Source organism: Plecotus auritus (assembly GCF_963455305.1).
Source record: "Plecotus auritus genome assembly, chromosome: 4".
Lineage (NCBI taxonomy): Eukaryota > Metazoa > Chordata > Mammalia > Chiroptera > Vespertilionidae > Plecotus > Plecotus auritus.
Window position 1 is genome coordinate 99,159,523 of NC_137775.1, and position 14,393 is coordinate 99,173,915.

A 14,393-nucleotide genomic window follows, 5' to 3' on the forward strand; every position below is an offset into this window, starting at 1 on the left:
AAGAAGCCAGTCACAAAAGACTTCTATGAAAATTCCAGCATAGGCAAATGTATAGAAACAGAAAGTAGAATAGTGGTGCCAGGAGCTTGAAGGGGATGGAGTTGAGGAGTAACTGCTATTGGGCATGAAGTTTCCTTTAGGAGTGATGGAAATGTTCTGGAATTAGATAGAGGTGATGGTTAAAAGTCACTGAATTAAAAAAAACAAAACACATTCAACCCTAGCTGGTTTGGCTCAGTGGGTACAGCGTTGGCCTGTGGACTGAAGGGTCCTGGGTTCAATTCCAATCAAGGGCACATGCCCGGGTTGCGGGCTCGATCCCTAGTAGGGGGCGTGCAGGAGGCAGCCGATCAATGATTCCCTCTCATCATTGATGTTTCTCTCTCTCTATCCCTCTCCATTCCTCTCTAAAATCAATAAAAATATATATTTTTTAAAAACACACACATTCAAATAACATATAAAAGGATCCATAGCTCCTTAGAGAAAAATGGCTGATGGCAGCTCTGAGGGCCTGGAACATCATTCCAGAGCGCAGGTCCGCTTCCAAAGACCAGGGCAGCTGTGTGGAAAGGGCGCCAGAGTCAACTTGAAGAGGCTTCCACTGGTCAAAGAGGGGGAAATTTTGAGCCAAGAATAACGCATGCAAGGACTGAAACATCAATTTCATAAAGTCATAATGATAAAGAAATCAAAATTCAGCCCATCTGACGTGGCTCAGTGGTTGAGCGTTGACCTATGAACCAGGAGGTCACAGTTAAATTCCCAGTCAGGGCACATGCCAGGGTTGCAGGCTCGATCCCCAGTGCGGGGTGTGCAGGAGGCAGCTGATCAATGATTCTCTCTCATCATTGATCTTTCTCTTCCTTTCTCTTCCTCTCTGAAATCAATAAAAATGTATTTTTGAAAAAGAAATAAAAATTTAAAAGCCCACAAAGTCTGCCAATAACCAAATATCTGCAAGAACGTAGAGCCTGGGATCCTGCCCACACTGCTGGTGAATGTGTGTACTGGCACACCCACCTGGAAAGCAAGTCTGAAGATACCCACAGCCCACAGCCCAGGAGGTCCGCTCCTAGAAGACCCCACAGGAATCACCACAAGTCAGAAACAGCCCTGATGTCTGTGAACAGTAGCCTGGAGAGTAATCACGGCATCGTCACACACTGGAGCTCTAGGCAATGCTGAGAAGTGGAAGGACTACCGCTAGGAAGAACAGCCCAGACACATGACAAAAAAAAAAAAAGTTAACTGAAGAAAAGCCAGACATAAAACAATAATTCTGTTCATTCAATTTCAGAAAGAGACAGAACTATTTGGTTTTGGATGCATGTTTAGGTCTTAAAACCAAAACCAAAGCAGCTAGTAACTGCTTCGGAGGCTTAGGACGAGGCTCCCTCTGGGAGAGAGGGCGGCTGCGGGAGCCCCGGGGTCTCTGGGAGCTGTGGCAAGTTTCTGTTTTTTTACCTAGAATCTCAACCTTCCTAATGCCGCAGCCCTTTAACACAGTTCCTCATGGTGTGCTGACCCCCAACCATAACATTATTTTCGTTGCTACTTCATAACTGTAATTTTGCTACTGTTATGAATCGTAATGTAAATATCTGTGTTTTCCGATGGTCTTAGGCGACCGTGCTAGTGGTTCTCAACCTGTGGGTCACGACCCACAGGTTGAGAACCACTGCTGTAGAGCCTAAGACCATTGGAAAACACAGATATTTACATTACGATTCATAACAGTAGCAAAAATATTTTAAAAGGCCTGAGGTTGGGGACAGAGCCCAGGGGTTCAGAGAAGCCTGGGGTGGGGCATTAAGGGAAGCAGGTTGTCTCTGGGAGCTGGAGCTGATGCAGGCTGGGCACCACCCCCATTCTCCTGCCTCACAGACCCCCAGCACCAGGCAGTCTGGAGGGCCCTCCCCATCTTTCCATCCCTCCAGTGGCAATGCTGTGACTTGGTTTCTCCCTGTGGGGCTCGTCTTGGCCCTGTCAGGTGGGAGTGGTCAGGTGGGAGTGGTCAGGTGGGAAGGAAGCCTGCTGTGATTTGCCACCCTGCCCCCGGCCCTGCCCAGGGGCACCCATGCCAAGCCAACTTTGCAGCTTACCAGGCCAGCTGGTGCGGGCCGGGAGGGGCCATCAAGGCCCAGGCCTGGCTAGGGGTGGCAGAAGGGCCCATCCAGCCACTCAGAGCCAGTGACCAAAGGACTGGGAAGGGGAGCAGAGGCAGGGGTCTTGGGCCCCGGAGGGTGGGAGAGGCCTCCATCTGAGGTGCCCCATCTGGGGCAGGGCCAATTGGGGCAGGTGAGATGGCAGCCGGTCACCCAACACGCAGGGGGCAGGCAGCGGTGACAGCCTGGTGTCTGATGGAGCTGCTGATAGAGGTGACACCAGATATCCTGCTGTGGGTGGGGCTGGGGGAGGGGAGGCAGGATGGGAAGAGCCAAGTTCAGAACAAGGTTGAATCGCAGCTCAATCACACACTCACTGAGGGACCCTGGCCTGAAACCTTCAACGCCCTGCTGCCTTAGCTTACCCATCTGAAAATGGGGGCTGTGAAGGTGAGCTGAGCTAATCAACACAAGGAGCCCAGCACAGTGCCCAACATAGTAAGTGCTCAACAAACTTCACAGGCTGTTATGGAGCTGGGCTCAGCAGGGTGAGTAGGGTGGTGGAGAGCTAAATGCTGGGCAGATCCACACACTGGAAGCTCCAGGGGGCAAGGACAAAGCCATTCATTCACCACTGAATGGCCAGTGCCCAGTTCAGTAGGGGCACAGCATTCAGTACCTGTTTGTTGAACGAATGCATGAGAATAAAACTAGGAACCAGTAGCCACTAAGACAATTTATCAACCAATCAGTGGATCCCCAGTAAGAACCTGAGCTCAAATCCCAGGGCTGCCTCTTCCTGGCTGAGCAACGCCAGGCAGGTCATTTCACCCCTGAGAATCGCTGCCTCCCCACCTAGCAAATGGGAAGGATAGCAATTACTGAGCACAGAAAATGAGGTGGAAATGCAGGAGGTGCTGTCAGTGTCTTTAGAAGACAGGGCATGGCTGCTAATGGCTCACAGCTGCCCCTTGTCCTGAGAGGGGACCCTGGCTTCTGCGTGAGCTGCCTGGGCGGTTATGTCCTCTCCTGCACACAGCTGATGACAGCCTGATGAGGGGAACAAAGGCCGGCCAGCTCCTGGCCTGGAGGAAGGACAAGCCCGGGGTGCTGGCTCTTCCCTCTGCAGGCTGAGGCTAGTGCTAGACCTCTGCCGAAAGTCCCGAAAGTCCCGGCAGTCCCTCCCTCACCTAACGGGTGCCCTGGCTCCCTTCCCCTGCACACTCGCCAGCAGTAAATCACCTGCCAGGGATCCCTGTGCTGGGCCCTGCTTCTAGGGACTCCAAGACAGGAAGTATTTGTAAACTATGAAGTGAATGCACAAGTATGGTGGTGTTTTGTTGTTGTTTAATATGTTTTTACTGATTCCAGAGAGGAAGGGAGAGGGAGGGTGATAGAGAAACATCACTGATGAGGGAGAATCACTGATCAGCTGCGTCCTGCACGCCTCCTACTGGCGATTGAGCCCGAAACCTGGGCATGCGCCCTGACGGGGAACCGAATCTGTGACCTCTTGGTTCCTGGGTTGACCTCTTGGTTCACGGGTTGACGGTCAATCACTGAGCCACACCAGCCGGGCTATGATGGTGTTTTACTAGTATTTCCCAGGAAATGCTCCCGAAAGAAGAGCAGCTGACAGGCAGCGCTTCCAGAGGAGGAGGAGGTCCACTCTGTGGGCAAGGTCTCGATGCCGCCCTCATGGGACTCGCAGGCAGGTAGGGGAGACTGACAGAAACCAGCAAGACGGCACCACCCAGGATGCGTACGTGCTCTGAAAGGAAATCAAGCAGGGCCACTACAGATGAGAAGTGGGAAGGGCTCTCTGAGGAGGTGATGGGGGCAGATATGTGAACACCATAAGCCAGGCAGGCCCTTGAGGCCAGGCACGGGGAACAGCAGTGCAAAGGCCCTGAAGCAGAGGGGTATGTGACACATCCAAGAAACGGCCAGGATCCCAGTGGGGGTGGAGTGGAGTGAGATGAGGTCAGAGGGACTGGGCAGCCAGTCACACGGGCCCTTGCAGGCGGCCGTAGGACTTTCTATAGGACTTTGGGCTCTATTCCAAATAAGAGAGGATATTGAAGTTTTGAGCAGAGGAAGGACGTGATCTGATTTAGACTCTGAAAGGATCTCTTTGGCAAGGAGTGGGGCGGGACCCCCGGGAGAGGCTGCAACAGCCCAGGCAGGGGCGGTGGTGAGTGTCACACGCTGGGATAGCCGGGGGACTTGCTGATGACTGCATGAGGGGTCAGGAGGCGGAGGATCCTAACTAGCAATTTACAGAGGGGACCCAGGAGCATGTCAAACTACACCGAGGGGTGCAATCAACAAATTCCAGACCTGGGAGACGCTGCGTGACAAATATCCTGGCTTCTCCCACAGATAAAATGCCAAGGAAAAGAAAAAGATGGCCCTGGTCAGTGTGGCTCCATGGTTGAGCAGTGTCCCATACACCAAGAGGTCACAGGTTCTCTTCCCAGTTAGGGCACATGCCCCGGGTGCAGACTCCATCCCTAGTAGGCGGCATGCAGGAGGCAGGTGATCAATGTTTCTCTCTCTCCCTCTCTAAAATCAATTTTAAAAATATTTTAAAAGAAAAAGATGGGCCCTAGCGGGTTTGGCTCAGTGGATAGAGCGTCAGCCTGCGGACTGAAGGGTCCCAGGTTCGATTCCAGACAAGGGCACATGCCTGGGTTGCGGGCTCAGTCCCCAGTGAGGGGCGTGCAAGAGGCAGCCGATCAATGATTCTCTCTCATCGTTGATGTTTCTATCTCTCTCTCCTTTCCCTTCCTCTCTGAAATCAATAAAAAATATTTGAAAAAAGAAAAGAAAAAGATGGACGGAAAACTGGATTAAAAGAGACTAAGACATATCAACCAATCACAATGTGGGGACCTTATTTGGATATTGATTCGAACAAAGTTAAAAAATAGACATGTTTGACAACTGGGAATGTGAATGCTGAGTGGGTAGTTGATGATATAAAGCAAAGGCTACTTCTTAGTGTAATAACGGTACTGACTGTAGTAGGAAAAACCTTTATCTTGATACATTTGTGATGAAATGATGGCTGGGATTTGGTTTGAATTATGGGGGAGGGTAGAAATGAAACAAGACTGGCCCTGAGTTGGTAACAGTTTAAGTTGACTGTGGGTACATAGAAATTCACTCTTCTAGTCTCTCCTTTAATAAAGGCTTAACATTTTCCACAATAAAAAGCTAAAAAGTAGCCCTAACTGGTTTGGCTCAGAGGATAGAGCGTTGGCCTGTGGACTCAAGGGTCCCAGGTTTGATTCCAGTCAGGGGCATGTACCTTGGTTGCGGGCACATACACAGCGGGGGGTGTGCAGGAGGCAGCTGATGGATGTTTTTCTCCCATTGATGTTTCTAACTCTCTATCCCTCTCCCTTCCTCTCTGTAAAAAATCAATAAAACATGTATTTTTTTAAAAGTTAAAAAGGACAAAAGAAGAAGCTGAGTCCAAGGGAAGGCATTGAATGGCCCAAGGACCCTGTGTGAGTCAGGGTCAGCACTCTCCCTGGGCCTCCCCGCCCCAGCCCATGCTCCTGCCTGGCCTCAGCTGTCTTCTCTGGAGGCTGGTCAAGGCTGGATCCAGCGGCCAGGGATGGCTTGTTTGGCCCTGTGGAAAGCCCTGGAGTAGGCCCTGGGCGGGGAGGGCAGGGATGCGGGGGGGGGGGGGGGGGTGCGGGGGGGAGGAGCGGAAGAGGAAGGCTGAAAGATGCTGGGCCTCTGGCAGGCCCTGAGGAGCAGGGAGAGCCCCGGGCCACCTACACCAGCAAATCGAAGGAGTCAGGTCTAAAACATCCGGCATTGGCCCCCCAGCCTCATTTCCACTTCCTGGGCTCCTGCACCCATTTCCTCCCCACCCCTATGCCCACCTCTCACATTCCAGCCTCCGCACCTTCGTCCCTGCTGTAACTCCACCGTACTTCCCTTCCCAGTCTGCCTCCTGCAGAAGGCCTCCCATGATCAACCAGCCCAGTCTCTGGGAGCACGCCTGCCTGCCCTCTGAGCCAAGGACCATCTCCACCCTCGCGAGCGGTGCCAGGCACAGCGGGTAGGGCACAGCCTCCGGGTCCAGACTGCAGGTTGTGAATCCTGCCTCAGCCACCTACAGCACGTGTGACCTCAGGCAAGTCACTCACCCTGTTTCCACATCTATATAATAGGGATAACCCTGTAAGCTACTGAGGAGACTGAAGGAGGTCATAAGTATAGATACACGGAACAGTGCCTAGCATGCGTCAGTGGATCTCAGGGCCTGCCTCCATCCCTTGAGCCCCTACAGGACACCCCAATATCACACACAATGTGGGTGCTCAGTCACCACTTTCTTGGATGCTTGGCTTCTGCGATGCTCCTTCTGCAGCCCTCCTGGTACCCAGACTTACCTTGCCCGCTTCCCCATCCCAGCAGGTCCCATCCACCCCAGGACTGGGAAGAGGGGAGAAGGAGAGACAAGAAACCAGCCACAAATAAAAATTCTTTGAACCCAAGAGGCAGCCTCTGACTCAAATGCCAGATTAGAGGGATGTAATTTAAATGCTTTTTTTTTGATTTCTCAGAAAAATCTCAGGTATTAGCAACTATAATTTTAATTATGTTTTTATGAGGAATGATGTTTGTTGTATAAAATGCAAACAGCACAGGATGCTGAAATATAGAGGAAACACGCCCTCTTGCCTGCACTTGGTTTCCCAATACCTGCCCCAGAGGTCAGCTCTGATGGCAGCCTTCCAGATATATTTATGCAACATAAACACGGAGATAGGGTGCTTTTCTTAATCTTCACCTGAGGGACATGTTGAGAGAGAGAGAGAGAGAGAGATCATTGCCTTCCTTACCCTCTCTGACTGGGGAGCCAACCCACAGCCCAAGCATGTGCCCTGGCTGCGAATCAAACCGGCAACCTTTCGGTGCACAGGACAACGCTGAACCAGCGTAGCCACTCCAGCTGGGCTAGATATATGTGTATTTTTACACGGGATCATACCATATCCGGTTCTACCGGTCACTTGCTTTAACTAGAAGACATGCTCTGCCTTTCCACCTGCTACTGAGCGCGGCCCGTCCTTTATCGCGGTGTCCCAGCACCTAAAACGGTGCCTGCCGCACAGAGGTTCATAACGAGACTCACTGACCGCATGAAGGCATGAACCCTGCCTACAGCCACGTGGTCTGGAGAGGGCCTGACCATGTCACAGCCCTCCCCCACTAAGAGGGTGCCTGTGGGAGAAATTCCTGGACGAGGAAATGCCAGGTCAAAACCTTAGTGGCTGTTGACAAAAAGGTAGAGCTGGCCCGTCCTCCCAGGCCGGTGTGAGGCCCAATCTCCGCCCCTGGGCCACGCAGGGCTTTCTTATGACGGTGACTTTTATTTTCCGAATGGATTGACCTTATTTAGTGACTCCACCCTGCATCACCAAATCTCCTTTTGTCCCTCCTGAATAAATAAGAGGATATAGCACTTATTATTTCTGAGCAGCACCAGGTAACCAAAAGCCACAAATAGGGAGCTACCTCTACACAGTTTTCAGTTACAGATGCAAACGTTGAAATAGCTCATTAATTTCTAAAAAGGGACATGTTTTTTTAACTGTCAAATTCAAACAAGTATCCATTGACCCCTCCCTGATACAAAAGAGGAGCAAATTAGGAGCCCTGCCCTCCCCTCCTCTCTCTGCTCCTCCCCAGCCCGGTCTAGGGGCACATTTAGCAAATAAAACCACAGGGCAACTAGTTATGTTGGCTTTCAGGGAGGCCACAAGTGACCTTTAGTACAAGTACGTCCCCTGTCGGGTGGTGACACTATCTGTTGCCCCAGCTGCTGGGGTGCTATGAGCACCGACCCTCAGCTGGCAGCCTCTCAGGGCTACTGCTGCTGCGAGCCACCGGCCAAGGGCACAGCCAGTGCCCATGATGCTGAGGCCTCCAGGCCTCACCATTCCAAGCACATTCCTCTCTAGCTCCAGAGCACCCCGGGGCTCCCCTGTTGGGCCAGCATCTGAGGTCTACTTGTCCCTCTGGCCATCCTGCCTCCTTCCTCTGCCCTCCACAGGTGAGGCTCCAGGGACTCCCTCCTCCCCCCTCCCCCACTACACACACACACACACACTAATGCTTGAATCTGCTTCCTGGGACCCTGGGCTGCCCCACCGGTCCCCAGTCCCCACCTCCCCTCCAGTCCACTGGGCTGGGAACCAGCAGCACAGTCCCCACAGTGGGTGGGTCTGGTGCTAGCTAATGGATTTTCTTCATTTGGCTTTCCAATACATTCTAAAATTTCCACAACAAGCATGTATCACTTTGGTAATAAGAAAAAATAATAAAAGCTTTTTTTCCCCTTTAAGATAAATCTAAAACCAAAGCAAGCAGCCCTCATCCACCTGCCACCCCTCCCCTCCCCCATTGCTCCCACCGGCTTCCCCAGGGAGAGTTCCCCCAAATCAAAGAACTTCCCCACCCCAAATGCTCTCCCCTGTCCTGCTAGGCCCACAGGCACTTTCACTTCTCCACTGAAGGCTTCTACCACCAGCTGTCCCTGTTTGGGGGGGGGGGGGTAGGTATATGCAAATCTATGGCCCATTCCTCATCTCCTGTTGGGAGAAGAATGCTGTAGAGTCCTCAGACTGGTGAGGAGAGAATGGAACCAACATGCACTCATTACGCAAGTGCGAGCTAGGACTACTCGGTGCCAGACACTGTGGATGCAGCGAACAGGACACAGACCCTGCCCCCTTGGACTTCACAGCCTGTGGCGGGGGGGCGGGGGGGGGCGGGCAGGCAACAATCAAAAGTCCCAGAGGATACTATGTGAGGGGAGGGGAGCAGGGTTTGAGGAAAGGGCTCCCAGCCCAAGTCCAAGCTTCTGGGAGGAAGAGAAGCCTCAGCAACCCCAGGGGGTGAGGGATATGTAGGGAGGCGGGGGGGGGGGGGGGGGGGGGGAGATAGCCTCTGCAGAGGCCTGCAGGTGAGGAGGACTTATTTGAGGAACTGAAAAGTTTAGAGCCCTGGAGGGCAGAGGGCGGGTGAGAAGGGACAGGAAGCCCAGGCAGGGCCACATTAGGGAGTCTGAACTTTATCCGCAGGGCAATGGGGGAGCTACTGAAGGATGCAGAGCAGGGCGTGACAGACTCCGCCCTGCATCTTAATAAAGATTGCTCTCCTGCTCAATGGGACTCATTGATAATGGCATTATTATTGATCCACAACTGGCACATCACACTCAATCATGCACATACTACCTCCTGCGCAGGGAATTCAGCCGTGGAGCAACTGAAGCCAGTATCACCACAGACAGCGCGGACCCAGCAGCTAGGTCCACAGCCCTCTTGATCTTTTTTTAAAAAATATATAATATATTTTTATTGATTTCTGAGAGGAAGGGAGAGGGACACGTAGAAACATCAATGATGAGAGAGAATCATTGATCGGCTGGCTCCTGCATGCCCCTCACTGGGGATCGAGCCCGCAACCTGGGCATGTGCCCTTGACCAGAATTGAACCTGGGACCCTTTCGTCCGCAGGCTGACACTCCATCCACTGAACCAAACCAGCTAGGGCAGCCCTCTGGATCTTGCAATAGGAAATACGGCTTACAGGCATGGACTCCGGAGCCTCGGTTCCAATCCTTACTCCTCCACTTTCAAACTATGTGACCCTGCCCCTGCCCCTGCCCAGATGACCTCTCTGTGCCTGGGTCTCGTTGGTAACATGGGTACAACAGTAGCTCTCTCTGGGCTGCTGTGAGGACTGAATGAGTTAAAAATGCCTGGGACAGGCCCTGGCACATGACAAGTGCTATACTAGTACTAGTATACGTTAGTTTTTACTGTAACCACTGCGCCCTCCCTTCACGGTCCCCAGGGCCAACCATTTGCAGGCACAACTAAAACATCCTCCACTTGCCCCCCTCTACCCCTGAAGCGCCTCTTCCCTACTCCCGCCATTGCTAGGGGCCAGGACAACGCCAGCGAGGAGGAACCTATGGGCCCAGGACAACCAGCCGCTCTGGCCTGGGTCTGGGGCCTCCGCAGCTCCCCCGAGCAGGACCTGAGTGTCACCTGGCTCTGCTGCTGACCTTCCTGGGCCTCAGTTTCTCCCTCTTTAAGACAAGGACAAGGACGCCTGCAGATGTCTTCTCAGCATGGCTGTCAAAGGAGCAGCAGGGCTGGGAAAGCTCTGCAAATGTCCCGTCTGTCACAGACAGGATGGTGGCAGCCTCTTCCGTCCCGGTTCGCTCCTCCACACATGGAGTCACGAGATTTGCTCAGAGCTCACTCTGAGGACCCAAGGCGAAGGATGGCCTGGCTTGGGGCTTCAAGGCTCCCTGGAACCTTCCCAAGGGCTGGGACAGAGAGACAGAGGCCTCTGGACTGAGCTGAGCACCCCAGAAATAAAGTGCCAACCCAGGGGCTGAGGAAAGTCAACCTTCATCAGGGCCTTCCGCCAAGCCTGGACTAGGCCAGGGCATGCAAACCGGGGTCTTAAAGTGACCCTCCGGCGCCTGCAGCGTTGATCTCCAAACACAACAGCTGCCCACTACTTCCAGGTCCAGGAAGGGCCTATATGCGCTTGTCTGTTTTTGATGGCTCTTTGGTCCTGAGGGGCTGGAAGGAAAACACAAACCCCCAAGAGAATTTTCCTTCAGGTACCAGCTACTTCCCAGGGTTCAGGTTCATTCATTTACTTATTCCACAAACATTTACTTGGTGCCAGGCCCTAGTCTGGGTTGATGACAGAGATGAATCAGACAGGCTCCTACCCTGAAGGTCTAGAGAGCAACAGACAAGACTTAAGTAGCCAAACCACAAGGCAGACGAGGTGGAGGATGCAGGGCAGGAGGGAGGATCTCACCTGGGGTATCAAGGAAGTGGCCTGGAGGGGGTGGCCTATGAGTGGTGAGTCAGTGATGGGAAGGCCAGGCAGTTGAGGGATGGGACCTCCAGAATCCCTGACAGTCTGTTTGCACCCGGGGCCACAGCCAGGGCAAGGTGGTTATTTATGGTTAGGCTCAAGAAAAGTGGCCACATGTGTCACCGCACGTGGGCTACAGAGCAGGGCGGTGGGGGTGGGGCAGCTGGGGCTTGAAGCTGGTTCTGGCCAAACTCTGGTGTTTACCACTGTGTCCCCCAAACCCTGATGTCCTTTTAATGTTTCATAGCCTCCTGAAAAGCAAAAATAAGGGGGGGGGGGGGGGCAACGGGCAGCAAATGGCCTGGGGAGAAGGGCAGTGCCAGACGGACCAGGCCTCGGCAGGATATGCCGCCATTTAGCTCCTTCTCCTCTCCCCCTCCCATCCCAGCTGTAGGGAAGGGACAGAGGACAGGAAAAAAACACCTTTAATTGTAAACCAGACAGGGCAGGGGGCACAACAGCTGCTGTGCTTCTCCCCAGCCCACTCTGATCCATAAAGGCCTCTGCGCCAAGCTGGCACTACCCTCCCCCCCCCCTGCCCCGCTGGTACCAGAATGCCCCAGGGCCAGAGTCACGCAGCCCAGGGCCCCGGTCCCAGCTCACCAAGGAACCGACTTCCTGCGTGTTCCTGTGGGTAAGGACCACGCCGCCAGCTCCGTCTCTCTGGGGGCCCACAGCAGGGCATTCTGGCACTGCCTGGGGATGTCTGCGAACCCCTGCGCTTTTAGAACACCCCGGGCCTCTCGCTCACCTCTCTCCAGGTAACTGCCCGAACCCTCATCCCCCCACCCCCGCGCTCTCGCCCCAAGACTCCAGTCTCGGCGCCCACCGCCAACACGCACTTCCTAACTGGCCCCCCTCCCCACCTTCTATCCAAGGGCCAGACCCCTACCTGGGGCAGGAGGCCCAGCACCAACGACGGCGCCACGGCGTCTGGGGCCTGGCCTCAAGCCGGGACGACTTCCCAGGGGAAGAGGCTGCTGCGCCGCCGCCGTGTCTAGGGATCTGCCGGGCTGCGGGAAGGAGGAAGGTCAGAGCCGAGGGGGTGGGGGTGAGGGAGGAGGCGTGCACCGATGCGCAGATTAGAGGCACGTAGCGAGCCAATGGCGGGCGCGCAGGGCGGCGGTGCCTGCGCAGGTGGAGGGGCCCGGCTGCTGAGGAGGCAGCAAGCGGCTTAGCGGGCCCCTGGGAGCCCCTAGCGGCCCCAGCTCCCCGGCTGGCGCCCTCCCTAGGGGCCCCCCAGCCCGGGCAGAGGGGCTCCGTGGCGCCGGGTGCAGGGAGCAGCTCCTCTGCCGCTCCTGCAGGCACGCAGGGCACCCAGGGATGTCGCTCCCCTCCCCTCTCTGCCTTCTCCCCACCTCCTTGGACTTTTCTCCATCCCTATCCGCCTGTCGGTTTCTGATTTCTCCTAATCCAGCGTCTGGTACGTGCGGATGCGTGTAGGTGTGTGTGTGTGTGTGTGTGTGTGTGTGTGTGTGTGCGCGCGCGCGCGCGCGCGCGGGCCCCTTCTCCCATCACCCCACCCATAACCCTCTCCCCGATCAGTTTCGACCAGAAGTGCCAAATCTCTACCCTCAGGTAGTTCACCGTTGTGACAGAAAATAGATGCTAAAAAGAATAAACAGTACATAGAGTATATTTTAAAGTGGGGTGTATGAAGTAGGAAAATAAAGCTTGGGAAAGAGAGGGTATTCAGGGTGAAATTAGGTCCCAGCTATTTGTGGGGAGTGGGAATGGCTGAGTTTGATCAGAGGTAGGCATAATGCAGACTCTAGTTTGCCACAGACCTCACCACCACCCCCTCCCCCGCTGTTTACACATGGGCTGGTCACACATTTACATTTCTTGCCTTCCTTTCCATCTCCCCTCACCAGAGGCACTGAAATTCATGACCCCAATGGCCCAGGGGAAAGCATCCTATTCATTCAACAGGAATTCTCTGAGCACTGACCACATGTTAGGTGTTAGAGCCTGGAGAAACTCAACACCTAGTTAGGAATGCTAGGTGTCAGTGCCTACCCCAAGGATGAACAGGACAGCCAAGTGAGTGGACAACATTCCGGAGAAGGTGAGAGGGTTCTAGGTTTAGGCCATCCAGGAAGGCTTCCTGGAGGAGGCAGCATTCCAATGGAGTGCTGAATGATAGCTGGGATTCTGATGAGCCACATGAAGCAGGAGGCAAGGAGGGATTACTTGAAGAGGCCAGCAAAGCCAGGTGACATTTGGCAGGAGGCTGGGGCTGGGGTCCTGGAGCATTTCTGGATACCCTACATGTAAGGGGTATGCTAGTGTCTTGAGCTGATGAAGTCCTACCCACCTCAGAAGTTTCTGGTCCCAACTGCCCTCACCTCAGCCTGAAATTCCCCATTGCCCCTGGGAGAAGGCATGATGAGCCTGGGCAAAGGGTGAAGGAGAGAAGGAAACCGACATCCCTCAGTTGCTTTTCTGCTGGTAAAAATGGGCATGTGACTGAGCCCCTCCTTATCGTAATAGCTGTGTGACAAATGTCTTAATTGATCAGTGTGCCTTGGCTCCCTTGTTTGGAAAATGGACACAGCAACAGGCTGTGTGAGCATTACACAAAACAATCTAGGTGAACTGCTTAGCACGTAGTGCTCAGTTAATTTTTGGTTGTTGTTATTAATCCTCACCTGAGGATATTTTATTTTTCCATTGATTTTTAGATAGAGTGGAAGGGAGGGGAAAAGACAGAAAGAGAGAAACATCGATGTGAGACAGACACATCGATTGGTTGTCTCCTTCATGCGCCCTGACCAGGGCTGGGATGGAGCCTGCAACCGAGGTACATGCCTTTGACAGGAATCAAACCCGGGACCCTTCAGTCTACTGAGGCTCTATCCATTGAGCCAAACTGGCTAGGGCAGTGCTCAGTTAATTTTATTGTGATTATTACTATGACAGTTAGACTTGCCACACAGGGTTGTTGGAATTAGACAAATACTAGTATGTAAGGCACCTAGCAAAGTGCCTGGAACCAAATAAGTATGCAATAACTAGTATCTATTATTAGCATTAACTACATGCACCCCAAATCTATGTGATAGTCCTCTTTTAGTTCCCCAAGAGGCTCTTAAAGTGCAATCTAGCCTGGCCAGTGTGGCTCAGTAGTTGAGCGTCGACCAAGTGGTCTCGGTTTGATTCCCAGTCAGGACACATGCCCGGGTTGTGTGATCAAGCCCCAGTGTGGGGCGTGCAGGAGGCAGCCGATCAATGATTCTCTCTCATCACTGATGTTTTTATCTGTCTCCCTCTCCCTCTCTGAAATCAATAAAAATATATTATATAAATAAATAAGTAAAGTGCAATCTAGCATGGATAGACCAGCTC

At 53.4% G+C, this 14,393-nt stretch overlaps 1 protein-coding gene across 3 annotated transcripts in view; it reads right to left on the minus strand.

Moving 5' to 3' along the window:
- Nucleotides 1-12,544, minus strand: part of PACSIN1 (protein kinase C and casein kinase substrate in neurons 1) — a 61,390-nt gene extending 48,846 nt beyond the window's left edge. Inside the window, exons 1-3 of one of the 3 annotated variants that reach the window (XM_080666677.1) lie at nucleotides 12,404-12,499; nucleotides 11,938-12,058; nucleotides 1,051-1,206 (exon numbers count right to left, since the gene is read on the minus strand). The gene's annotated coding sequence lies outside the window, so the exon portion shown is untranslated. The other 2 variants (XM_080666675.1, XM_080666678.1) reach the window with 2 other exon arrangements.
- Nucleotides 12,545-14,393: the final 1,849 nt, after the last annotated feature.